The following is a 26,311-nucleotide window of genomic DNA, read 5'->3' as shown; positions in this document are numbered from 1 at the left end:
ACCAAATCGAAGCAGTCTCTAGCCCAGGCTCTTTGATTCAAGTGAGGAAGCAAAGAGTGCCGCCTATCTTGTTCAGTTGTTCCGAATTTGGGGGATTTAGGTAGGAGATCTTGAACTCCATTAGGGGAATCAAGGTCTCCTTCCAAATCGCAAAGAAAGGAGACTGTCGCGTTTTGCCGGAAACTCTCAAAGATCGTGAACTTCTTCTCAAACATCTTGAAGAGACGAAGCATACATTTTTTACTTATGACGACAAAACTGAACGTTTGTTCAAAGTCGTCTTGAAAGGTCTCTCAAGTGACTATAAGTCACCTGAGAAGAGATCAAAAATGGAATAAATGATTTACTTGGATTTTCCCCAGTCCAAGTAATCATTATGAAAAAGAGAACCCAATCTGGCATTGTTCGGAAAGGGCTTTCTCAAGAATATTATTTAGTTCACTTAAAAAAAAAAAGATCTAAATAATATTAAAGCTTTAGAAAAAGCAAAACTTTTGTTCGATGTCCGTGTGACATGGGAACATTTACAGAAACCTGGAGCAAATTACCAGAACCCGCCTCAGTGCCGTCGGTGACAAAAGTGGGGTCATGGTACAAAAAATTGTCGCATGCATGATTTGCGGAGGTTCTTCTCACGCTAAGGACGTATATCCAGTGAAGGAAGATCCACCAAGCTTATATGCTCGAATTGCGGGGCCAATCATGAGTCCAGTTTTGGTCTTGCTCTTCGCGCAAGAGAGTCGTTGAGGCTCGTGCCAGGCAGATGAAAGATAATATCCGTTACGATAACGGTCGTTTCCGGAATTTGCCTGGTAGAGTATCGAAAAATACTCATTTTTCAGTGTTTGCTATTATTTAGCTTAATATGGGCTTATAGCGCAGCGAACATATACAAAAATCCCAAACAAAATTAGCTCAAAAGAGATTTGTTTCTTCAGCAACACTCTTCATTAAGGTTTGAAGAATGAGTTTTCAATATGGGATGATTAGGTTCTACTTAAATTACAGTACTAGCGTGATGGAACATTTCTCAATATTTCTCCATAGTAATTTCCATATAAACCTACAATGTCTTTGGGCCACCTTTAAATCACCACCTAGAAACCTGAAAATTTCGCAGAACACTTTTTTAATGGTAAGGATGGTAAGAAGCATATGGGAGATAGGATTTTCAAACATTTTTAAAATTTGAATCGCCCTAATGAGTACCCATTCTACTTGTTTCAAATCAAATTGGAAAAACCCTACCGCCACAGGTAACATCTACTCCGCCTCTTCGTCTACCGAAAATTCTAATGGGAAATCATCAAATGTACCCACTTCAAGTGATATGTCTGCCTCTGATTTTAATTTTCTAACTGAACAATTGAATCTAATGATTGATGCAATGTTCAAAGCCACCACCATGACTGAAGCAGTCCAATTTGGTGTAAAATTTACTAATCAAATTGTTATTGGATTACGTTTTTCTAATGGATCCAAATAATAATTTTAATATTTTAAATTGGAATGCTCGTTCCTTGAATGGTAAAGAGGACGAGCTGTTTAATTTTCTTACAGCTAATAACGTGCATATAGCAGTTATTACTGAAACGTATTTGAAACCTGGATCCAAACTCAAAAGAGATCCTATCTTTTTTGTTTATCGTAATGATCGACTTGATGGGGCATGTGTGGGAGTTGCAATTTCATACGCCTGAAACATCAACTGTTTTCGTCATTTGAAACTAAAGTTTTTGAAACTTTTGGTGTTTCTGTTGAAACACAGCTTGGTAAATATACTTTCATAGCTGCCTATTTGACTTTTAAATGCTCTGGACAGCAAGTTAATTTGCTCCAAACTGACTTGCGAAAATTGTCTCGCAATAAGTCAATTTTTTTTTGTCATTGGTGACTTTAATGCCAAACATCGGTCATGGAATAATTCTCAAAGTAATTCCAACGGCAGAATTTTATTTGATGAGTGCTCTTCAGGATATTTCTCAATTCAATACCCTGATAGCCCTACATGTTTTTCCTCTTCTAGAAATCCATCTACGATTGATTTGGTCTTAACCGACTCTAGTCATCTTTGTAGCCAACTGATTACTCATGCTGATTTTGATTCTGATCATGTCCCTGTTACATTTCAAATATCCCAAGAAGCGATTCTCAATCCTATCAGCTCCACTTTCAATTATTTACGAGCCGACTGGAATATATATGAAACGTATGTTGACTCTAATCTTGATGTTAACATTTCTTTAGAAACTAAACTTGATATTGACAATGCTCTTGAAACTTTAACAAATTCCATTGTTGAAGCCAGGAGCATTGCAATTCCAAAATGTGAAGTAAAATTTGAATCCGTGATAATAGACGATGATCTTAAACTCTTGATCCGTCTTTAAAACGTAAGGAGAAGGCAATTTCAACGAACTCGCGATCCTGCTATGAACATTATATGGCAACACTTGCAGGAAGAAATCAAGAAACGTTTTTCTCAATTAAGAAACAAAAATTTTGAAAATAAAATTTCTCAATTGGACCCTCAGAAGCCAATACCGGCATTGAAAGAGGAAAACAAATTATTACTAACTAATTGCGAAAAAGCTCAAGAACATGCTAAGCAGTTTGAAAGTGCGCACAATTTTAATTTAGGACTTACTAGTCCAATTTAAAATCAAGTTACTCAGGACTTCGAAAATATGTACAATCAAGAGAACGTTTTCGAAAATTCCTGGGAGACTGATTTGGAAGAAGTGAGAACTATTATTAAAAAAAATCAAAAACATGAAAGCTCCTGGCGATGATGGAATTTTCTACATCCTCATCAAGAAACTTCCAGAAAGTAGCTTAGCATTATTAGTTGATATATTTAACAAATGATTTCAATTAGCTTATTTCCCTGACAAATGGAAAAATCCTAAGGTTGTACCAATTTTAAAACCAGACAAAAATCCTGCAGAAGCTTCTAGCTATCGTCCAACTAGTTTGCTTTCCTCCATCAGTAATCTTTTTGAAAAGGTCATTTTGAACAGAATGATAGTCCACATCAACGAAAATTCAATTTTTGCCAATGAACAGTGGATTCCGCCATGGACATTCGACCACTCATCAACTTTTACGTGTAACAAATTTGATCCGTTCCAGCAAATCTGAAGGCTATTCTACTGGTCTTGCTCTTCTAGACATAGAAAAAGCGAGACTATGAAGGCTTGATCGTAAAATTTAAAAAAAAACTTTAATTTTCCAACGTACATTGTTAGAATAATTCAAAGTTTAACAACTACCGAAAAGCTAAACATTACATATAATTTGCAATTGGATTAGATGGACAAATTGATGTGAAGATTTGCGAAAAAGTTACACGTCTTCTCAGTGAGAATCGAACTCACGACTCCCCGATCTCTAGTTGGGGCGCGTTAACCACTACGCCATGAGAGGACTCATGAACGCAGAAGTTAACCTGAATTCGATTTCAGCTCAATAATCACGTGGTCCTCTTTCGCAAAGTGCACCTCTTTCGGAAGAATTAGATGCCCATCCAAACACAACGCTTTCTATATATATCCAATGCCTAGCCCGAGAGCGCATTGTTTTTTAGATATAGGAATAGCACACTACACTAGCCAGCAACTGCGTTGGCTGAGGTTTCTATTGTGTGGGCTTCCAATGGGTCGCGACGTTCTCAAACGACCGGTTACGGAACATGAGTCCGTTGCTCGATAAATACTTGTTTTAATTATGAATCGTGGTTTACGGCCAACCAGCCGAGTGGAAGTTTAACAACTACCGAAAAGCTAAACATTACATATAATTTGCAATTGGATTAGATGGACAAATTGATGTGAAGATTTGCGAAAAAGTTACACGTCTTCTCAGTGAGAATCGAACTCACGACTCCCCGATCTCTAGTTGGGGCGCGTTAACCACTACGCCATGAGAGGACTCATGAACGCAGAAGTTAACCTGAATTCGATTTCAGCTCAATAATCACGTGGTCCTCTTTCGCAAAGTGCACCTCTTTCGGAAGAATTAGATGCCCATCCAAACACAACGCTTTCTATATATATCCAATGCCTAGCCCGAGAGCGCATTGTTTTTTAGATATAGGAATAGCACACTACACTAGCCAGCAACTGCGTTGGCTGAGGTTTCTATTGTGTGGGCTTCCAATGGGTCGCGACGTTCTCAAACGACCGGTTACGGAACATGAGTCCGTTGCTCGATAAATACTTGTTTTAATTATGAATCGTGGTTTACGGCCAACCAGCCGAGTGGAAGTTTAACAACTACCGAAAAGCTAAACATTACATATAATTTGCAATTGGATTAGATGGACAAATTGATGTGAAGATTTGCGAAAAAGTTACACGTCTTCTCAGTGAGAATCGAACTCACGACTCCCCGATCTCTAGTTGGGGCGCGTTAACCACTACGCCATGAGAGGACTCATGAACGCAGAAGTTAACCTGAATTCGATTTCAGCTCAATAATCACGTGGTCCTCTTTCGCAAAGTGCACCTCTTTCGGAAGAATTAGATGCCCATCCAAACACAACGCTTTCTATATATATCCAATGCCTAGCCCGAGAGCGCATTGTTTTTTAGATATAGGAATAGCACACTACACTAGCCAGCAACTGCGTTGGCTGAGGTTTCTATTGTGTGGGCTTCCAATGGGTCGCGACGTTCTCAAACGACCGGTTACGGAACATGAGTCCGTTGCTCGATAAATACTTGTTTTAATTATGAATCGTGGTTTACGGCCAACCAGCCGAGTGGAAGTTTAACAACTACCGAAAAGCTAAACATTACATATAATTTGCAATTGGATTAGATGGACAAATTGATGTGAAGATTTGCGAAAAAGTTACACGTCTTCTCAGTGAGAATCGAACTCACGACTCCCCGATCTCTAGTTGGGGCGCGTTAACCACTACGCCATGAGAGGACTCATGAACGCAGAAGTTAACCTGAATTCGATTTCAGCTCAATAATCACGTGGTCCTCTTTCGCAAAGTGCACCTCTTTCGGAAGAATTAGATGCCCATCCAAACACAACGCTTTCTATATATATCCGCTCTATATATATAGCGCTCTCGGGCTAGGCATTGGATATATATAGAAAGCGTTGTGTTTGGATGGGCATCTAATTCTTCCGAAAGAGGTGCACTTTGCGAAAGAGGACCACGGAATTATTGAGCTGAAATCGAATTCAGGTTAACTTCTGCGTTCATGAGTCCTCTCATGGCGTAGTGGTTAACGCGCCCCAACTAGAGATCGGGGAGTCGTGAGTTCGATTCTCACTGAGAAGACGTGTAACTTTTTCGCAAATCTTCACATCAATTTGTCCATCTAATCCAATTGCAAATTATATGTAATGTTTAGCTTTTCGGTAGTTGTTAAACTTCCACTCGGCTGGTTGGCCGTAAACCACGATTCATAATTAAAACAAGTATTTATCGAGCAACGGACTCATGTTCCGTAACCGGTCGTTTGAGAACGTCGCGACCCATTGGAAGCCCACACAATAGAAACCTCAGCCAACGCAGTTGCTGGCTAGTGTAGTGTGCTATTCCTATATCTAAAAAACAATGCGCTCTCGGGCTAGGCATTGGATATATATAGAAAGCGTTGTGTTTGGATGGGCATCTAATTCTTCCGAAAGAGGTGCACTTTGCGAAAGAGGACCACGTGATTATTGAGCTGAAATCGAATTCAGGTTAACTTCTGCGTTCATGAGTCCTCTCATGGCGTAGTGGTTAACGCGCCCCAACTAGAGATCGGGGAGTCGTGAGTTCGATTCTCACTGAGAAGACGTGTAACTTTTTCGCAAATCTTCACATCAATTTGTCCATCTAATCCAATTGCAAATTATATGTAATGTTTAGCTTTTCGGTAGTTGTTAAACTTCCACTCGGCTGGTTGGCCGTAAACCACGATTCATAATTAAAACAAGTATTTATCGAGCAACGGACTCATGTTCCGTAACCGGTCGTTTGAGAACGTCGCGACCCATTGGAAGCCCACACAATAGAAACCTCAGCCAACGCAGTTGCTGGCTAGTGTAGTGTGCTATTCCTATATCTAAAAAACAATGCGCTCTCGGGCTAGGCATTGGATATATATAGAAAGCGTTGTGTTTGGATGGGCATCTAATTCTTCCGAAAGAGGTGCACTTTGCGAAAGAGGACCACGTGATTATTGAGCTGAAATCGAATTCAGGTTAACTTCTGCGTTCATGAGTCCTCTCATGGCGTAGTGGTTAACGCGCCCCAACTAGAGATCGGGGAGTCGTGAGTTCGATTCTCACTGAGAAGACGTGTAACTTTTTCGCAAATCTTCACATCAATTTGTCCATCTAATCCAATTGCAAATTATATGTAATGTTTAGCTTTTCGGTAGTTGTTAAACTTCCACTCGGCTGGTTGGCCGTAAACCACGATTCATAATTAAAACAAGTATTTATCGAGCAACGGACTCATGTTCCGTAACCGGTCGTTTGAGAACGTCGCGACCCATTGGAAGCCCACACAATAGAAACCTCAGCCAACGCAGTTGCTGGCTAGTGTAGTGTGCTATTCCTATATCTAAAAAACAATGCGCTCTCGGGCTAGGCATTGGATATATATAGAAAGCGTTGTGTTTGGATGGGCATCTAATTCTTCCGAAAGAGGTGCACTTTGCGAAAGAGGACCACGTGATTATTGAGCTGAAATCGAATTCAGGTTAACTTCTGCGTTCATGAGTCCTCTCATGGCGTAGTGGTTAACGCGCCCCAACTAGAGATCGGGGAGTCGTGAGTTCGATTCTCACTGAGAAGACGTGTAACTTTTTCGCAAATCTTCACATCAATTTGTCCATCTAATCCAATTGCAAATTATATGTAATGTTTAGCTTTTCGGTAGTTGTTAAACTTCCACTCGGCTGGTTGGCCGTAAACCACGATTCATAATTAAAACAAGTATTTATCGAGCAACGGACTCATGTTCCGTAACCGGTCGTTTGAGAACGTCGCGACCCATTGGAAGCCCACACAATAGAAACCTCAGCCAACGCAGTTGCTGGCTAGTGTAGTGTGCTATTCCTATATCTAAAAAACAATGCGCTCTCGGGCTAGGCATTGGATATATATAGAAAGCGTTGTGTTTGGATGGGCATCTAATTCTTCCGAAAGAGGTGCACTTTGCGAAAGAGGACCACGTGATTATTGAGCTGAAATCGAATTCAGGTTAACTTCTGCGTTCATGAGTCCTCTCATGGCGTAGTGGTTAACGCGCCCCAACTAGAGATCGGGGAGTCGTGAGTTCGATTCTCACTGAGAAGACGTGTAACTTTTTCGCAAATCTTCACATCAATTTGTCCATCTAATCCAATTGCAAATTATATGTAATGTTTAGCTTTTCGGTAGTTGTTAAACTTCCACTCGGCTGGTTGGCCGTAAACCACGATTCATAATTAAAACAAGTATTTATCGAGCAACGGACTCATGTTCCGTAACCGGTCGTTTGAGAACGTCGCGACCCATTGGAAGCCCACACAATAGAAACCTCAGCCAACGCAGTTGCTGGCTAGTGTAGTGTGCTATTCCTATATCTAAAAAACAATGCGCTCTCGGGCTAGGCATTGGATATATATAGAAAGCGTTGTGTTTGGATGGGCATCTAATTCTTCCGAAAGAGGTGCACTTTGCGAAAGAGGACCACGTGATTATTGAGCTGAAATCGAATTCAGGTTAACTTCTGCGTTCATGAGTCCTCTCATGGCGTAGTGGTTAACGCGCCCCAACTAGAGATCGGGGAGTCGTGAGTTCGATTCTCACTGAGAAGACGTGTAACTTTTTCGCAAATCTTCACATCAATTTGTCCATCTAATCCAATTGCAAATTATATGTAATGTTTAGCTTTTCGGTAGTTGTTAAACTTCCACTCGGCTGGTTGGCCGTAAACCACGATTCATAATTAAAACAAGTATTTATCGAGCAACGGACTCATGTTCCGTAACCGGTCGTTTGAGAACGTCGCGACCCATTGGAAGCCCACACAATAGAAACCTCAGCCAACGCAGTTGCTGGCTAGTGTAGTGTGCTATTCCTATATCTAAAAAACAATGCGCTCTCGGGCTAGGCATTGGATATATATAGAAAGCGTTGTGTTTGGATGGGCATCTAATTCTTCCGAAAGAGGTGCACTTTGCGAAAGAGGACCACGTGATTATTGAGCTGAAATCGAATTCAGGTTAACTTCTGCGTTCATGAGTCCTCTCATGGCGTAGTGGTTAACGCGCCCCAACTAGAGATCGGGGAGTCGTGAGTTCGATTCTCACTGAGAAGACGTGTAACTTTTTCGCAAATCTTCACATCAATTTGTCCATCTAATCCAATTGCAAATTATATGTAATGTTTAGCTTTTCGGTAGTTGTTAAACTTCCACTCGGCTGGTTGGCCGTAAACCACGATTCATAATTAAAACAAGAATTCAAAGTTATCTGTCAAATCGTACACTTCAGGTTAATTATCAGAACTCCAGGTCTGAAAGACTTCCTGTAAGAGCTGATGTTCCTCAAGGCAGCATTTTGGGACCAATATTATACGATATTTTCACATGTGACTTACCTGAGTTACCTCCGGGATGTCAAAAATTGGATTGCTTTGCGGTATTCGACAATGTTGTTCATCGTAAAAATATCTATTGAGATCTTTGTTCAGAATTTTTATAAAGAACATTGGGCGACCTCTGGTGATTTTTCTTTGCAAACGTAAGTTTTCCCATAGTAAATCCCATACAAACTTTGAACGGCTGGAGCTAAAATTTAGTTTCACCGATCGAGCTGAAATTTTGCACAGTTTTTATGGAACCTAAATGGAAGCCAAAAAGTGGACTGGAGCGAGAATATAAATTTTGTCCCACACTAAGTCACGTAAATAGCATGGTACCGCTCAAACGTCAAATCGTGCATTGGTCCATGGCGCGGCTCCGGGCAATATATTGCGGAAAACAAATAGCCCGCACACTTGTTTTTTGTTTTTGACATTTGATACGATTTTAGCACGTCGAAACTTATTTGAAAAATGTTGTCATTTAATGGATCTTAAAATTAGTTTTTTCGTAATGTGTCCATTGCGTCTATAATCCTCCTTTGGGGTAAATTTTTCTAATCTCTCACAATTTGAAAATATTCTTGTGAAATATTTATTTAACATTTAACATTTAACATTTAACATTTATTTAATTGAAAGAAATGCAAAACCACCAAACTTATGCAAATTATGTTTATTCACAAACAGAGATGAAACAAATTGAATTTCCAAGCAAAGTAATATCTTCAAAACTTTAACCTATTTCTATTCTAACAAGAATGTTAATAATCGTATGTAATCACTTGTGCTAAAAGCTAGGAAGTAAAGCTGTACATATAATGATACCAATCCAGCACCCAGCAGAGCCGAGCCTTGCATGGCCATTACACAGCCATCTAATGCATAAGAGCATTGCGCACCTGAATGCCCGAAGTGAAGCTGAAGCCGTATGTAGGTACTTACCTACCACACCACCAAAGCCAGTCTTTGGCGGACGCTCCTTCCGACCATCCATCCACTTCCGTTCACTTCTCTTTCTCTAGTTTTACATCATATGTATGTGCACTGATCGGTATGCAGTCGATTACACCCAAAAAACTATATAGTAAAAAATATGCAGAAACTGTAAGGTTTTCAGACAAGCTCAATTTTGTGCAAAAGTGAATACAGTCGACTCTCCACAACTTGATATTCTATTAACTATCAATATATACCATATATTACTCGATATGTTTTTCGATTCCTTTAAATTTCCTTACAACGTTCTCTCCAAAAGTCGATATTTCCACTAGTCGATATCACGTGAGAGGTAAATTACTCTTCATTACAAGTCCTTCTTATTTGGGGAAACTTGAACTAACTCTTGTTTGGAGGTGAATGAATACTTGCAAGTTGTAATGAAAGTTGAAACACATGAAAATAGAAATAAATTTTCTTGACTTCCCTGGGTACAGAGTATCATCGTACCTGCCACATGATGTACAAATGCGAAAATGGCAAAGAAAGCTTTCAGTTATTAACTATGGAAGTGCTCATTAGAACACCTAGCTGAGAAACAGGCTCTGTCCCAGTGAGGACGTATAATGCCAAGAATAAGAAGTTACCAAAGCAATACTCAATGTTTGTAGATAAATTTCAATCTAGGATTTTTCTTCAAAAAAATTCAACGTGATTTTCTTCACCGATAGCATAATTTGACCCAATTATTTTCTGAAACATTTTAATGAAAATACTAAGTTCTTTCGAATTTGATAATAATTTGATCCCAGGTATGCATGCTCTGGTTGAGTGTACCATCTACAAGCGAGTACCTTGCAGTGCTCTGTAATCCATTGCATTGGAAAACATTCGTCTGTTGAAGAACCAAAAGCAAGCGCGCTCGCTGAGGAGAAAAAGTAAAACAATAATAATAAAAAAGCATCTTATTACCACTTGCTCGACACTGAGTGCACGCCAGCTAAATGTGCGCCCGGCTTTCAGTACTGATACAGCTGCGGAGTAGAACACAGCCCGGGTCGTCGGTTCGTCGTCGTCGATCGGTCGTCCGTTCGGTTGTTGGTTCGGTCTCTAAATCACACGCTTATACAACGTTTACAACTGCGCAGACCTATCGAAGGTTCGTCGCTTGCAGGCGCGAGTTGTTCATTGGATTCGATGTAGAAAAAAGAACCGATCGTGCAATGTTGTTGGTTGGTTACTAGAAGTGGCTCCTTGCAATTGCAACAGGTATTAGAAGCTGCATGGTTGAATGTAATGTCAATCGGCTAATTACGGGATATAGGGTTAAGTGGTTCAAAAAGCACTCATGGGGTAAAACGGGCCAGTTTACATTTTAATGAAATTTTTGGTATCAACGTTACTAACCAGATCGGAAATATTTAATACAACTGTACAGTAGACCTATTCATATTTGCAAAAATGTCTGGAAACTCCCCAGTCAACCAATACTTTGATTTTTCATTGCGAAATGAACTTCTGGCCAAAATTTCACTCAATTTAGAGTAAATTTAGTTGTGCTTCAAATCAATTATGTGTTTTTAGGCTATTTTCAAGCTTTAAAAAATCATAACTACCGAACGAAGCATCAAAATTTATCGGAAATACTTCTACATAGTAGTTTATCCAATTCTACGAACTTTTGCCGAACACAATTTTATGATTGGAGCCAGTTTTAACATAGTTTGGTTGAGGTTTGTATCTCGAGGTTCTTGAAAATCTCTTTTTTCGGGAATTGTTTTCACTGAACAGCATGCCTGCATGAAAATTTCGGATTTTTAATTTCCAGACATGATGACAATGCGTATCTAAAAGTCAATCCCGTTCAAAGTAACCATTTATCTTACGAAAATAAATTGTAAAAAATAGGTAATTATGAAGCACATTTGTAAATCCACTGTGGGTGAGCCAAGAGCACCACCGTGAGCTTCAATGAATACAAAAAATGAACACGTTAGCACTGCCTTTTCTCAGTCGATGATGATGATTGTTTCCAAATCGTTCTAAATGATCAGTGAAATGCGATCAAAACAATCATCACTCGGAAAGAAAAAGCAATGCTAACTTGTTCAATTCATTCGTTTCCGGTACATGTGTCATGCATGATTTAACTATCATCAGGTTGCGATGCGGTGCTCGATCTTTGGGCATTTATTGTAATTTATTGCCTTAAGCAACATGTAATCTGTTGATGGTCAATGAATTCATAAATGTATTATGTTAGATTCCCGTTGACTAGGGCCTGAAAAAATAATACCAATGCATGTTTTATATACCATGTATATTGAGAAAACTGTAATTTCTGGGTACAGCGGAGTACAAATTTGGATCAAACAATGTTAAAACTCAATTTAATCTTGTTAGCGTGTTCGACAAACTTTAACAGAATAGAATTAGCTTTCAAATAGTGGTAATAGCAAGTGGTTTTGATTTTCCACATGCTAGTTATGATTTTTCAAACCTTGAAATAAGCCTAAAAACACATTTTCAACTTGAAGCATACTGAAATCTTTATCAAATGAGCTGAAATTTTGACCAGACATTGTTCTTAGCATGAGAATTCCGAATACTGCTTGACCGGTAGATTTCCAGACATTTTTTTAAATATGAACAGGTCTACTGTACAGGGTGTCCGCATATTATACTTATAAACTTTGAAGGCATGTCTCAATGTAACCAAGATTAACAAATAAAGCATTCCTTTATGATTTAATATCTTGATCTATTAGTTCTTTATTTGGTAAGTTTCACACATATCTGATTTCGAATATTTGTAAAATCAAGCCAATAAATGTATTAAGCAGTCTTATCGCACACTGTGTTTTGAGCATTATGACGGAAGAAAAAAGTTATTTGAACTCACTGGATTTTAGCCATTCAATCCTATTTCCAGTATATCTTGAATCCTAGCAGCATTCGTGCATAATATCCCCTAAATCTATTTTTGTATACAAAAATGTGCATGGGCATTGAATTTATATTGTTTTTAACGAGAAATAATCCTTCTCTTATTTCGATGTTTGAATAAAATACGGACACCCTGTATTGGTCGTAAAATGTCATTCCAAGAACTTCTCCCGCTATTTATTCCACTTCAAGGGAAATTATTACAGAAATTGGTAGCTTTTGATGAATTCGTATCTAACAAAGATCATAAAGTGATCTTTTTAAATTATCGAAAATTATAATATCTCAGAAATAACAATTCCGATGTATCGCCTCTATCATGACCCCTATATTACATTGCCCTTTGAAGTTCAGTGGGATCCGAGAGGGAATTAAGGGAAAAACAAACTTTGAGCTCCACTTCTTTAACCCCTCTACCGGCAGCTTCAATTTTTACTATCAACAAAATATTAAATTCGCGATAACTTTTTAGTTCCTTTATATATTTGTACCATTTTTTCACAAGTTCTCAAAAAACTCTTCTAGTGTCTAGAATCTGTGTCAAAATTGATCATTAGGGAGGTCTGTAGCCTTGAGGTTGCGCTTCCGCTTCATAAGCGGAAGGTCATGGGTTCAATTCCCAGCCCCTCCACAAAAATCCGTCCAGCCACCAGAAGACGCCTCACGGAGCACATCCATCCTCCGTCAGTATCAGATGGTTACTGAGACAAACTGACCCTCTTCGCAGGCAGCTAGCCTCACCTACCTGCTCGGTATGAGAGTAAAAGAGTAGGAGAGAGTGAAACTAGATGTAAATATAGATAAGTTGAAAATAGATCTGTATCGATAAAGCAGCTACAGATCAACTGAGTCTGGCACAGTAGTGGCCACAAGCACGGAGTGCCTAAAAAAAAAAGAAAAAAAAATAAAAAAATGGTTCATTGGCCACTTGGATCCGGAGATATTCCAAAATTCCTTGGGGGACCGACGCTTTAACCATAACCCACGTTGATTTCTCAGGCTACAGAATTTTTATCGTATTCGGATATTCCCTCCTTGGATTGATACATTAATACGAGTATGTTGTGAAAAAATTAAGCAATTCGGTGCAGCCGTCTTTGAGTAATGAGAATTTATATTTCTAGTATCATACTGGACAAATAAAGATCTTGAAAACTCTAAAAACCTCATATCGTAATTATCAGATTTCTCCAAGAATACTGAACCGATTTGTACGATTTTTTCAGAGTAGCTCCTTATTACCTGGCATTGTATAGCACACATTTTATTTTTTTGATAAATTGACCTAAGACATTTTATATGGAGAATGTCGGTCCCCCAAGAAACATTCGAATATCTTCAAAACTAGATCACCAATGATTAATATCGACACGGATTCTTAAACTAGAAGAGTTTTTTAGAACTTGTGAAAAAATGGTGCAAAAATACCGAATAACAAATAAGTTATCGCGATTTGAATATTTTTTTAGCGGTAAAAAATGAAGCTGCCGGTAGAGGGGTTAATGGAATTTCTATGGGAGGCATATGAGATTGCAGTAGGGAAAGTAGGCAGGAAGCATACTTATTTATAAATTTCTTTTTGCTTTTAATGTTTAGCATGTTGATTGATACAAATTCTAACACCTTTTCATTACGCAACTGTTTGGAGTTATATTTATATTTACAGCGCCTATTATACATTCTTTAGTATACTAAACCATTTTTTACACACTCTTTACTTTTTTGCTGGATGTAATATAATGGCTTTAGGGCAGCGTGATGTCTTTGCCTCTTTGTAAGGGAGCGGTAAACTACCAAGCAGAGAGGTAACGAAAAATGAATTAGAAAGGCGACACAAAACATAACGGAGGAAAGACTGCCATCAAAACTCCACGAGGCCTGTTTTGTTCGGAAGGTCTTTCAAGAGTTGTTTAAAAGTGTGAGTTAGGAGCATGAGAGAAAGAGTACCAGGAAAAAATCATCTCATTTCGATTCTCTCTCACATAAAACCGTTTGAGAATTCGTAATGTGAATTTAGAGTTCAATTTTTACTTCTCAGAAAAATTTTGAAATCGACTAATTTTTGCATCGCAGAGGAGTTTCTGTCGTGTCTGGCCCTACATTTATTAGGAAAGCAAATGATGCCAACAAATTTGTTTTTTGTTATTTGTTGTTTATAAAAATAAGGATTTGTGTTTTGCGAAAAATAATATTTAAGTATTTACAACAGCTTTTCTTATGGGTTTATAAAAAAATGTTTTAATAAAAACCATTCTTGGATCTTATACATTTGAAACATTGCATAATTGCAGTCGAAACATGTACATAAAACCGAATTGATTAATAAATACAAAACATATGCCACAAACTAGGTATCCACTTTATGGAATGAAAAGAATTTAAAAATTTTTTTGACTCCTTCCCCTCAAATTATGACCCCTCTTAGCTTATAAGGTTCAGGGGGAGTTTGTAAGTGTCCGAGAACGTTTTAGGGGAACAATAATTAATTCCTTAGAGTGGTAATGTTTCATGAAACAACTTCAAATTATCCAAAATATGCAAATGATCTCACCAACCATAACAAGAAAAATTCTTGAGCTTTTTTTTTTTAAATAGCTGTCCCAGCATATGTTGTATTGCCGAGTAGGCCTTGCAGTAGGCTACGAAAAAAATCGTTTACATAATGTCAAACATGTATTTTCTGTTTTTCAACGTTCTCGGTTAATTTTCACAAATTCATTTCACGAAAACGTTGGAGTCCTGTACACAAGCAACAGTGAGAGAAAGTTGTAAATCCGTTGATTCATTCCCGCACAATTTCTTTTTTATTTGTATAAATTGGAATTTTTTTCACAACGCCAAAAACAGCATACTTTTCAGCGCTGAGTTATGCAGTGTCATAATAGTCATTACGTAACTGAAACTTACATCAGTTGCGTAATGACTATAACGTAGCGCTTTTTCATAACGCAACTGAGTCTCGTAATAATTTTGTACACAACAATTTTTGAAAATTGCAAGATAATGGTAAATATGTTTCGGTATGATTTATGAAACCCCTCAATTCGACAAGCCTCGTTGAACAAATGTACGACTCCTGCTGTGAATATCATAATTATGCAACTTTTTGTGCAAACTACTATTAATGAATCAACACGGAAAAACCATATTACCTTTTTTAAAGGATTTTACCCAAAATTAAGTATACTGATCGTTCTTTCAACTCAAAATCTCTCCAATGTTGTCAACAATATAGAGAGCTACACCTACTCAATGGGGGTTCATTTTTTCATTTATTTAATTAATATCTAAACAGATAACACTGAATCAATGATTTCATGACACATTACTCGGTTCGTCGCCGCATCTCTCCATCCTCGGTTCTGCCCGACGCTCACCAAATCGATACGCACTTTTTTTTTTAATTTCTTTATTAGTATCATTCCAAACATTACATTCATTTCTTATATCTAGGTGTTCTGTGTTATTAGACAACACTATCATCCTAATCTAAGATTTTATTAACATTTTGTTAACAACATATTACATTTCAGTTGCCGTAGCAGTTCAGTTTTTTACAGGTGAGTTGATTTCACCTGCTTATAAGAGAAAAAAAACGTTTTTAATATACTTAACCTAACTTAACCTAAACATATAACGCATTAATCGTGGCAATAGAAGATTGTAACGATTTTTGCCTGAAATTATTTATTATTTTATTTGACATTTGTTCCAATGTTTCAACATTGGGTATTCTATGTAACTCATTGGTACTATGCCAGGGAGGACCATACCCATAACGCGGGTAGATCACCTTTTCGTGGTGCGTTATGGGGTAAAGATCTACCAATGAACCCTAGTCCTGACTGCTTCAAACGAAGAGAAAAGGATGCTATAGTAATCAAAGGAACACTATTAGTCCTTGTTACATTTTAAACCTTGTTAAAAGTGACAAGTCTCGGTTTTCCAGTAGCCGAGAATGACCTTGAGACAAGGATAAAAATGAGTCGAAATCAACAAGTTGTTTTCTAATCTTTTATATATTGATCTCTAGTTTGAAGAAGTAAGGACTAGGATTCTGATGCATGGACAATATCGGTGTCACTTCCCGACTGTATCAAGGGATCCGATTTTGACTGATAAAGGGGCGCGCCTGCGGAGAGTGTACACACCACACCCTTCGAAGGGTTTAAAAAGCGGAACCTTTCAATTAGAATCCTTTCCTGTGATCAAGTTAGGAATGACAACTGTAAAAAAAAACCGAATACTTTATCACTTCTCGATAGTGACAAAGTAACACGACATGCACTACACAAAGGACACGGGATATACTACAATAGATCAAATATTGGTCGCAGTGGTTTATGTTCCGAACAGAAAAAAAAAATGCCAGGGAGGAAGTCTCAGAATCATTTTCAAAATTTTATTTTGAATTCTCTGCAGAGCTTTCTTCCTGGTATTACAACAGCTAGTCCATATTGGTTTGAATATCAAAAGCTTGTTCTTAAGACAAAGTTTTGATTTTCTATTAATAAGGGGATAGAGACATTTTACATATTTATTACATTTGGCTTGAATACCCTCAATGTGATTTTTGAAAGTTAAATTCTTATCTAGCATGAGCCCTAGATACTTAAGGTGATTATAGAACGAAGCCACACCTCAAATTTTCAAGAGCACAAGACTTGAGAACCAAACAGCGCTCCGCGTTGAAAATCTATCCCATTGGTCACCACCAGCAAGCAAGCAATTTGATTGGTTTTCAACGCGAAATGTTGTCAGACACTCTCGTCTTGTGCACTTGAAAATTCGAAGTCTGGCTTCGTTTTATAATCACCTTAACTTCATCTGACCAATTTATTGGAATCCCTCTCATCGTGACAACATGTCTACTTGAAGGTTTCAAATAAAGAGCTTTTGGTTTATGTGGGAATATTATTAGTTGAGTTTTGGAAGCATTAGGAGAAATCTTCCATTTTTGCAAGTATGAAGAAAAAATATCCAAACTTTTTTTGCAAACGACTACAGATGACACGCAGGCTTCGTCCTTTGGCGGAGAGGCCTGTGTCATCCGCAAATAAAGATTTTTGACATCCCTGAGGTAACTCAGGTAAGTCAGATGTGAAAATATTGTATAATATTGGTCCCAAAATGCTGCCTTGAGGAACACCAGCTCTTACAGGAAGTCTTTCAGATCTGGAGTTCTGATAATTAACCTGAAGTGTACGACTTGACAGATAACTTTGAATTATTCTAACAATGGATGTTGGAAAATTAAAGTTTTTTAATTTTACAATCAAACCTTCATGCCAAACACTGTCGAATGCTTTTTCTATGTCTAGAAGAGCAAGACCAGTAGAAAAGCCTTCAGATTTGTTGAAACGGATCAAATTTGTTACACGTCGAAGTTGATGAGTGGTCGAATGTCCATGGCGGAATCCGAACTGTTCATTGGCAAAAATTGAATTTTCGTTGATGTGGGCCATCATTCTGTTCAAAATAACCTTTTCAAAAAGTTTACTGATGGAGGAAAGCAAACTGATTGGACGATAGCAAGAAGATTCTGCAGGATTTTTGTCTGGTTTTAAAATTGGAACAACCTTAGCATTTTTCCATTTGTCAGGAAAATATGCTAATTGAAAACATTTGTTAAATATATCAACTAAAAATGATAAGCTACTTTCTGGAAGTTTCTTGATGAGGATGTAGAAAATTCCATCATCGCCAGGAGCTTTCATGTTTTTGAATTTTTTAATAATAGTTCTCACTTCTTCCAAATCAGTCTCCCAGGCATTTTTGAAAACATTCTCTTGATTTAGAATATTTTCGAAGTCCTGAGTAACTTGATTTTCAATTGGACTAGTAAGTCCTAAATTAAAATTGTGCGCACTTTCAAACTGCATAGCTAGTTTTCGAGCTTTTTCGCAATTAGTTAGTAATAATTTGTTTTCCTCTTTCAATGCCGGTAATGGCTTCTGAGGTAAATAATTGAAAGTGGAGCTGATAGGATTGAGAATCGCTTCTTGGGATATTTGAAATGTAACAGGGACATGATCAGAATCAAAATCAGCATGAGTAATCAGTTGGCTACAAAGATGACTAGAGTCGGTTAAGACCAAATCAATCGTAGATGGATTTCTAGAAGAGGAAAAACATGTAGGGCTATCAGGGTATTGAATTGAGAAATAACCTGAAGAGCACTCATCAAATAAAATTCTGCCGTTGGAATTACTTTGAGAATTATTCCATGACCGATGTTTGGCATTAAAGTCACCAATGACTTATTGCGAGTCAATTTACGCAAGTCAGTTTGGAGCAAATTAACTTGCTGTCCAGAGCATTGAAAAGGCAAATAGGCAGCTATGAATGTATATTTACCAAACTGTGTTTCAACAGAAACACCTAAAGTTTCAAAAACTTTAGTTTCAAATGATGAAAACAGTTGATGTTTTATACGCCTATGAATGATGATTGCAACTCCCCCACATGCCCCATCAAGTCTATCATTACGATAAACAAAAAAGTTAGGATCTCTTTTGAGTTTAGATCCAGGTTTTAAATACGTTTCGGTAATAACTGCTATATGCACGTTATTAACCGTAAGAAAATTAAGTGTAGAACTAGCCCTCGTGTGTTAAAATACACTCAAATAAAGATTTAAAAAAAAAAAAAAAAAAAAAACGTAAGAAAATTAAACAGCTCGTCCTCTTTACCATTCAGAGAACGAGCATTCCAATTTAAAATATTTAAATTATTATTTGGATCCATTAGAAAAACGTAATCCAATAATAATTTGATTTGTAAATTTTACACCTACTTGGACTGCTTCAGTCATAGTGGTGGCTTTGAACATTGCATCAATCATTAGATTCAATTGTTCAGTTAGAAAATTAAAATCAGAGGCAGACATGTCATGTGATTTCCCATTAGAATTTTCGGTAGACGAAGAAGCGGAATTACCTGTGGCGGTAGGGTTTTTTCCATTTGATTTGAAACAAGTAGAATGGGTACCCATGGATCGAACAGGGGAGGAGTTCAAATTTCCTGCTACGATATCGGCAAAGGATTTACCGTGGGTAGATACATTCGAAATTGAAAGATTCGAACGGCTACCCGACGGATTAAAATTAGTTTGTGAATGAGCATGATTACGATCTTCCTGATGGGTATGATTCATGATCAAGCGATCGTTAACTGAAAAATGAGCATTGTTCGATACTCTACCAGGCAAATTCCGGAAACGACCGTTATCGTAACGGATATTATCTTTCATCTGCCTGGCACGAGCCTCAATGACCCTTTTGCGTGAAGGACAATTCCAAAAATTAGACTTATGGTTAGCCCCGCAATTACAGCATATGAATTTGGTGGTATCTTCCTTCACTGGACAGACGTCTTTAGCGTGAGAAGAACCTCCGCAAATCATGCATTTAGCATCCATGCGACAATTTTTGTACCATGACCCCACTTTTGGCACCGACGGCACTGAGTGGGGTTCTGGTAATTTCCTCCAGGTTTCTGGAAATGTTCCCATGTCACACGGACATCAAACAAAAGTTTTGCTTTTTCTAAAGCTTTAATATTATTTAGTTCTTTTTTGTTGAAGTGAACTAAATAAAATTCTTGAGAAAGCCCTTTCCGAACAATGCCAGATTGGGTTCTCTTTTTCATAATAATTACTTGGACTGGGGAAAATCCAAGTAAATCATTTATTCCATTTTTTGATCTCTTCAGGTGATTTATAGTCACTTGAGAGACCTTTCAAGACAACTTTGAACAAACGTTCAGTTTTGTCGTCATAAGTAAAAAAATTGTGCTTCTTCTCTTCAAGATGTTTGAGAAGAAGTTCACGATCTTTAAGAGTTTCCGGCAAAACGCGACAGTCTCCTTTCTTTGCGATTTGGAAGGAAACCTTGATTCCCCTAATGGAGTTCAAGATCTCCTGCCTAAATCCCGCAAATTCGGAACAACTGACCACGATAGGCGGCACTCTTTGCTTCCTCACTTGAATCAAAGAGCCTGGGCTAGAGGCTGCTTCGATTTGGTGTTCGGAAAATTTGTCTAGAGCATCGAACTGATTGCTCATTTCGATACAATTATTCATTTCACCCTTGGAAGAAAGTTCGCATTCCGGGGAAGCGTCCTTTCTTCCATTCTTGCCACGTGTAGTGACAGTTTTAAAACCCACTTTTTTGGAAGGAAGTAGTGAATTCAGAGATTCACCCTTCCTTTTGTTAGTTGTTGATACCATGTTTAGTTAATAAACGAGAAAGACGTGACCTTCGAGAGGTTTTTTCCCTAGACGGTGTCCAAGAAGGATTACCACCGCTAGCTTTCGCCAACGGGTCCAACGAAAAATCGAAGGCACGGGTCCAAACAAGGATCGTAAAGGGATCAATAGTAGAAAAAATAGTACTGAAAAGTATTGTTTTAGTAGCACTGAAAAGTACCGTTTTTAATTTTAGCACTGAAAAGTACTGTTTTTGTAGCACTGAAAAGTACTGTTTTATTGTTTTAGGTAGTTTTTAAGAAAACTTCCAAGAGCAGAGAGAATTCGTGTACGCACAGCACGAAGGTACGATGCGCACTGAAATCGATACGCACTTGATCCACCCAACTAGCACTCGACGTTCGAAGACTCCAAGTGCTTGCAAGTCCTCCTCGAGCATCGTCTATGTTTCATGCCCGTAGAGGACTACCGGCCTTATGAGCGTTTTGTACATGGTACATTTGGTGCGGGTGTGAATCTTTTTTGACCGCAGCTTCTTGTGGAGGCCATAGTAGGCCCAACTTCCACTGATGAATCAGATGATACGCCTCCGTATTTCACGTCTAACGTTATTGTCAGCCGTCAGCAAGGATCCAAGGTAGACGAACTCGTCGACCACCTCGAACGTATCCCCGTCTATCGTAACACTGATACCAAGGCGAGCCTTGTCGCGCTCGGCCCCACCAGCTATTGGTCGCATTCATCACCAGTCCAACTTTTACTGCCTCGCGTTTCAGGCGAGTCTACAGGTCTGCCACCTTTTCAAATGTTCAGCCGACATCCATATCATCCGCGAAGCAAATAAAATTGGCTGGATCTCGTAAAAATCGTGCCCCGGCTGTTAAGCCCGGCTCTCTGCATAACACCTTCTAGCGCAACAGGCACGAGAGTCTATCACCTTGTCGTAGTCCCCGGCGGGATTCGAATGAACTGGAGTGTTCGCATGCGCACACAATTTTGCGCACCTTCCATCGTCGTTCTTATCAGTCTCGTGAGCTTCCCGGGAAATCTGTTCTCGTCCATGATTTTCCATAGCTCTATACGGTCAATACTGTCGTTTGCTGCCTTGAAATCAAAAAAAAAAAAAAGGTGATACGTTGGGACCTGGTATTCACGACATTTTTGGAGGATTTGTCGTACAGTGAAGATCTGGTCCGTTGTCGATCGACCGTCAACGAAGCCGGCTTGATAACTTCCCACGAACTCAGACGACGACAGACGACGGAAGATGATCTGGGATATTACATTGTAGGCTGCATTTAGAATGGTGATCGCTCGAAAGTTCTCACAATCTAACTTGTCGCCTTTCTTGTAGATAGGGCATATAACCCCTTCCTTCCATTCCTCCGGTAGCTGTTCTGTTTCCCAGATTGCGCCTATCAGCCGAGCAGACAAATGACCAGCCTCTCCGGGCCCATCTTTATGAGTTCAGCTTCGATGTCATCCTTACCAGCAGCTTTATTGTTCTTGAGCTGGCGAATGACATCCTTAACTTCCCTCAAAGTGGGGGCAGGTTGTTTTCCATCGCACGCAGTACTGACGACGGCATTTCCTCCGCTGTCCTTTCCTTCATTGCCTCTTAGCGCCATTCAGATGTTCGTCGAAGTGCTGCTTCCACCTTTCGATCACCTCACGCTTTACCGTTAAAATGCTCCCATCCTTATCCCTGCACATCTCGGCTCGCGGCACGAAGACATTGCGGGATGCGTTGAGCTTCTGATAGAATTTACGTGTTTATTGAGACCGGCACAGCTTTCCATCTCCTCGCAGTCTGTCTCCTCCAGGCGTCGTTTTTACTCCGAAAGAGACAGGTCTGCTGTTACCGTTTCCATCTATAACGTCCCACGTTCTGTCGAGTCCCTTGCTGCAGCATAACCGCCCAGCATTCTTCTTCTCCAGAATCTGCCTACGTTCCTTGTTGACTCAATAGGGGTAGTTTGGGTTGAATGGACTGAGTTTTGCGTTGAATCAAACCAAATTCAAATTAATATTTCGTATGGCTTCAAAGGCAAAGCAGCCAATGGAGGCCATGGAAATTTGTCCAAATTTGGGATATTGGGCTCAACTACGGTTTTGCGTTGAAACAACTCAGGTTTGAGTAGATTTGCGTTGTCGTGTAAGCTTCACTGCACACGCACACAAGTACAGAAAGCTGTGTAAATCATCACACAGCGATTGAAAAGAGAATCTCTTGCCTAGAAAAATGAGCAAACTTGTAAGAACCTTTTGAATTATGATTTATGATTATGATTATGATCGGCCTATAGATTGAGAGCCACGCACTTTAAAAATCTCGTCCGTTGGCGAATACAAATATAAAAAAATAATGCGCTCTCGGCTAGGCATTGCTCATACAGTAAAAAGCGAAGTGTTTGGAGGGCCATCTATTTTTTCCGAAAGAGGTGCGGGGCAATAAGTTTTGATTCGTCTTACCCTAATGTTTTAATCCCTTCTATCCCCTTAATTTGGAACTTTGAGCTGGTACTGTTTTCAAAAGTGTATGGACCCTTTCTCGACGAAGCAACACAATTGTGCTAGAGATAATTTTTATTAATTAAAATTCACATTAATGTCCCAGCAGGCAAGAGAAATTTGATCAAAGCGATGAAAAATTTTCCGTCCCGAAAGGGTTTCATTTCATAGTATTAAAAATAATTACCGTCAAACTTCATAAGACGGAAAAAGAGGTAAAATACCAATATTAAATACCATCAATTTATATTAATACCACCTGTGAAATAACAAAATGAAGTATTTTAGTACTGAATGCATATTAAGAGCCCAAAAAGTTGTTAATTTTATGTTGAATAACAAGTGAATGACAAACCTTGTAATTGAAGTGGTATTTAATAAAAACCAAAGCTATGTAAATTTTCAAGGAATCTGCCATTTTGATCATATTTCATCGCAAAAAAAAATCAAAAAGAATACCTCATAAGCAACTTGTTTTATTATGGTAGCATGTTAGGGTCTTCATCAGGTCTCCATTTTTATGAAAACAAGACAAAAATAAATCGAGTTATTATAGCTCATTCTAGTATGTGGTTATTATAGGCTTGCTATTTTCTTCTGATTAGGTTGGTATTTTAAACCATCTTCCCCTACTGTCGATGTTGAAGACCATCGAACTTCCGTAGAACATTCTATCGGTACCTGAGCTTGGATATTTACTGAACTTATCCTTCTCGCTGATTTGCCGTTCCACCCTTCAACACTCGTTTTGTTGGTATCACCACCTCTCCATAGCATGCGAGCGTGATTTGCGCAAGCATCATTCTGATCTCCACATTTTTCATGGCATCAATGCCATCTACCCATGCCCAACTGTCAGACCGAGAGTTGCGAAGGGTCGTGTGATTGCGCAAAAAAAAAATCAAACACGTATAAATTATCTATGATCACAGCATTTCGCTGGCGGCGATGCAATAAAACTGATATCGGCAATAAATGCTCGCCACACGTATGGGTAAAATTTTCCTAATGATCACTGAATTTATAGTTACATAGTATACACTTGAAGCTGATCATTCTATTGTTCCGGGGTTGACCCGACAACATCTGAGGATGTACACTAGGAGGGGTCATCAAGATTTTCTCATGCAAAATTATAAGCATGTTGGGTATCAACATTACGTGAGGTAGCAGTTCAATCTAAAGAGTAATGATAGGCGATTTGCCAGCGGGCTTCAATAATTGATACGTTTATCGGATAAATAGGGATGTATGTCACGATATACTCGTCGTAATACTTATTAATATGCAGGATAATGAGGATTTTTGAACACCTTATGTATTATCATGTCATTGAGGAAAATTTTTGGTGCGGTAGACGGTGATCTCATAGAATAGCTTCTCAACAACAGTAAGGTACCGTTCAGCGAAGTATAATGACGATGATGGGGTTTGGGTTCGACTCCTGATTCAATTCAGTACAAACATGTTGCCTGGTGATTTTTTTTGACTAAAATATTCGCAAAAAAGACCGTAGTCAAGTTTACAAACAAAGTGGGCTATGTTGATATAAATAAAGTTACTAAAATTTATGCAGAAAACTCTTGTATAAAATTATATAAGATAACACTCAGATGATATTTTCCAATCGCATTCTTCCTGAAAAAGTCATGCATTAATCATTATACTCTACAATATTTTTGTATTTTTTATTGAGTCACATTGAAAATTTCATTAAAAATTCCATATTACCTTAAAAAGATCTCACAAACTGACATATTTAATCAGATTACCATTTCAGTGATAGCAACTTTATTCAGTAAATATTCGGAACAGATCTACTGAGAGGTTCTTTCATCAGGATGGATTTTGTCAGAATCTATATATTTTAAATGCGTTAATAATTCATAACAAATCTGATAATCATTCTTTATCGTAAAGGTAATAAACTTCGTAGGCAATTCGACACATTACAGGTACAAATTAGCATGAGTCATGTTTGATCCACCGTATCTACCGAATCACTGTCAACTAATGACCGTGTAACAAAGAGATGCAAAACATAATCGTTCCACAGATCAAATTGCCCTTAGCAATTACAATTGAGTCATCTTTAATTTGGCAGCCAAATCGTTAACATCGTTTCCCCAATTGTTGTCCTTATGTATTCAAATGCCGTGGCAGTGATTGACTAACAGCCCATTTTTTCCTCGGAACATCAGTACAAAGTCTAAATATATGCCAATAATCGCCAAAGCTTTGTTTTTGTTCAGTACATCTGAGAAACAAGTGCTGATGAAGTATTACGAATAGGTATACGCATGTGTGGTTGGGGATACTGCGCACAGTGTTTCAATTGGTCGGCTTTGTGCGCATCTTAAATAGCATATGAACTGTTGATTTTAGCGATTTAGGTGATTCGAAGTAGTTTCTCGACTAAGTCTACACACTTAAAATTTGTTCGCGAGTTCGGTATTTGAAATTGCTGAGTTGACTCGGCTTCCACACAGCTGAGTTTTTAAGCTGAAAAAAATAATGTAACCAAGGTTCGGCAACTCCTGAAACTGAAATCTCGGTTTCAATTTTTCACTCGTATCTCGACAACACTGTGTGCCGAGACCAAAGTTAACAATATTTTCACCGACCTCAGTTGTTTTGAATGCTGGTATTTCCGTTTTCCACCTAAGATTACCGAGATTCTCAGTATTTCTTCTTGTTTTATTCACATTAGGAAAGTTCTTCGGTTTTGTGTATCCGCGAAAAGCATTGAAAAATTCGTGTAAAAAGTAAAAACAAACAAATGCTGGAAATGTTGAAGTGGGAAGAAGTAAGTTTGCAAGAAATCTTCAGTATATAGGCTTAACGTGCTTTTCCTGTCGGAAACTAATTATGGAATAATTAGACGAATTTTAGAGACTCGCCAATAATCATTATAAATACAGGTGACCATTTAATGCTTATGAAATCCTTATAGGATTCTGCTATGAATCGTAAAAGAATTCTGATGAGAATCCTGGAAAGATTTTTGATTTCTACGACAAGAATTTCAAGAGATGATCTCTAATGTGAATCCTGAGAATACTCTGAGAGAATTTTGATGAGATGCCTGCGAGGAATCTGATATGAATCCTGCCATGAATTTGATAA

At 38.4% G+C, this 26,311-nt stretch overlaps 1 protein-coding gene across 3 annotated transcripts in view; it reads left to right on the top strand.

The window, feature by feature from the left end:
• The window catches only part of LOC5573100 (short-chain dehydrogenase/reductase family 16C member 6), a 103,513-nt gene that overhangs the window by 2,604 nt on the left and 74,598 nt on the right, over positions 1-26,311 (top strand). The window contains exon 1 of one of the 3 annotated variants that reach the window (XM_021846110.1): positions 10,544-10,678. The exons of the other annotated variants lie outside the window; for them this stretch is intronic. The gene's annotated coding sequence lies outside the window, so the exon portion shown is untranslated. Of the gene's footprint in view, positions 1-10,543; positions 10,679-26,311 lie in introns of those variants that run through there. 3 annotated transcript variants of the gene reach the window in all.

This window comes from Aedes aegypti, chromosome 2, assembly GCF_002204515.2.
Source record: "Aedes aegypti strain LVP_AGWG chromosome 2, AaegL5.0 Primary Assembly, whole genome shotgun sequence".
In the NCBI taxonomy this organism is placed as follows: Eukaryota; Metazoa; Arthropoda; class Insecta; order Diptera; family Culicidae; genus Aedes; species Aedes aegypti.
Note: the sequence above shows the minus strand (reverse complement) of the source record. Positions and strands in the feature narration are given on the sequence as shown.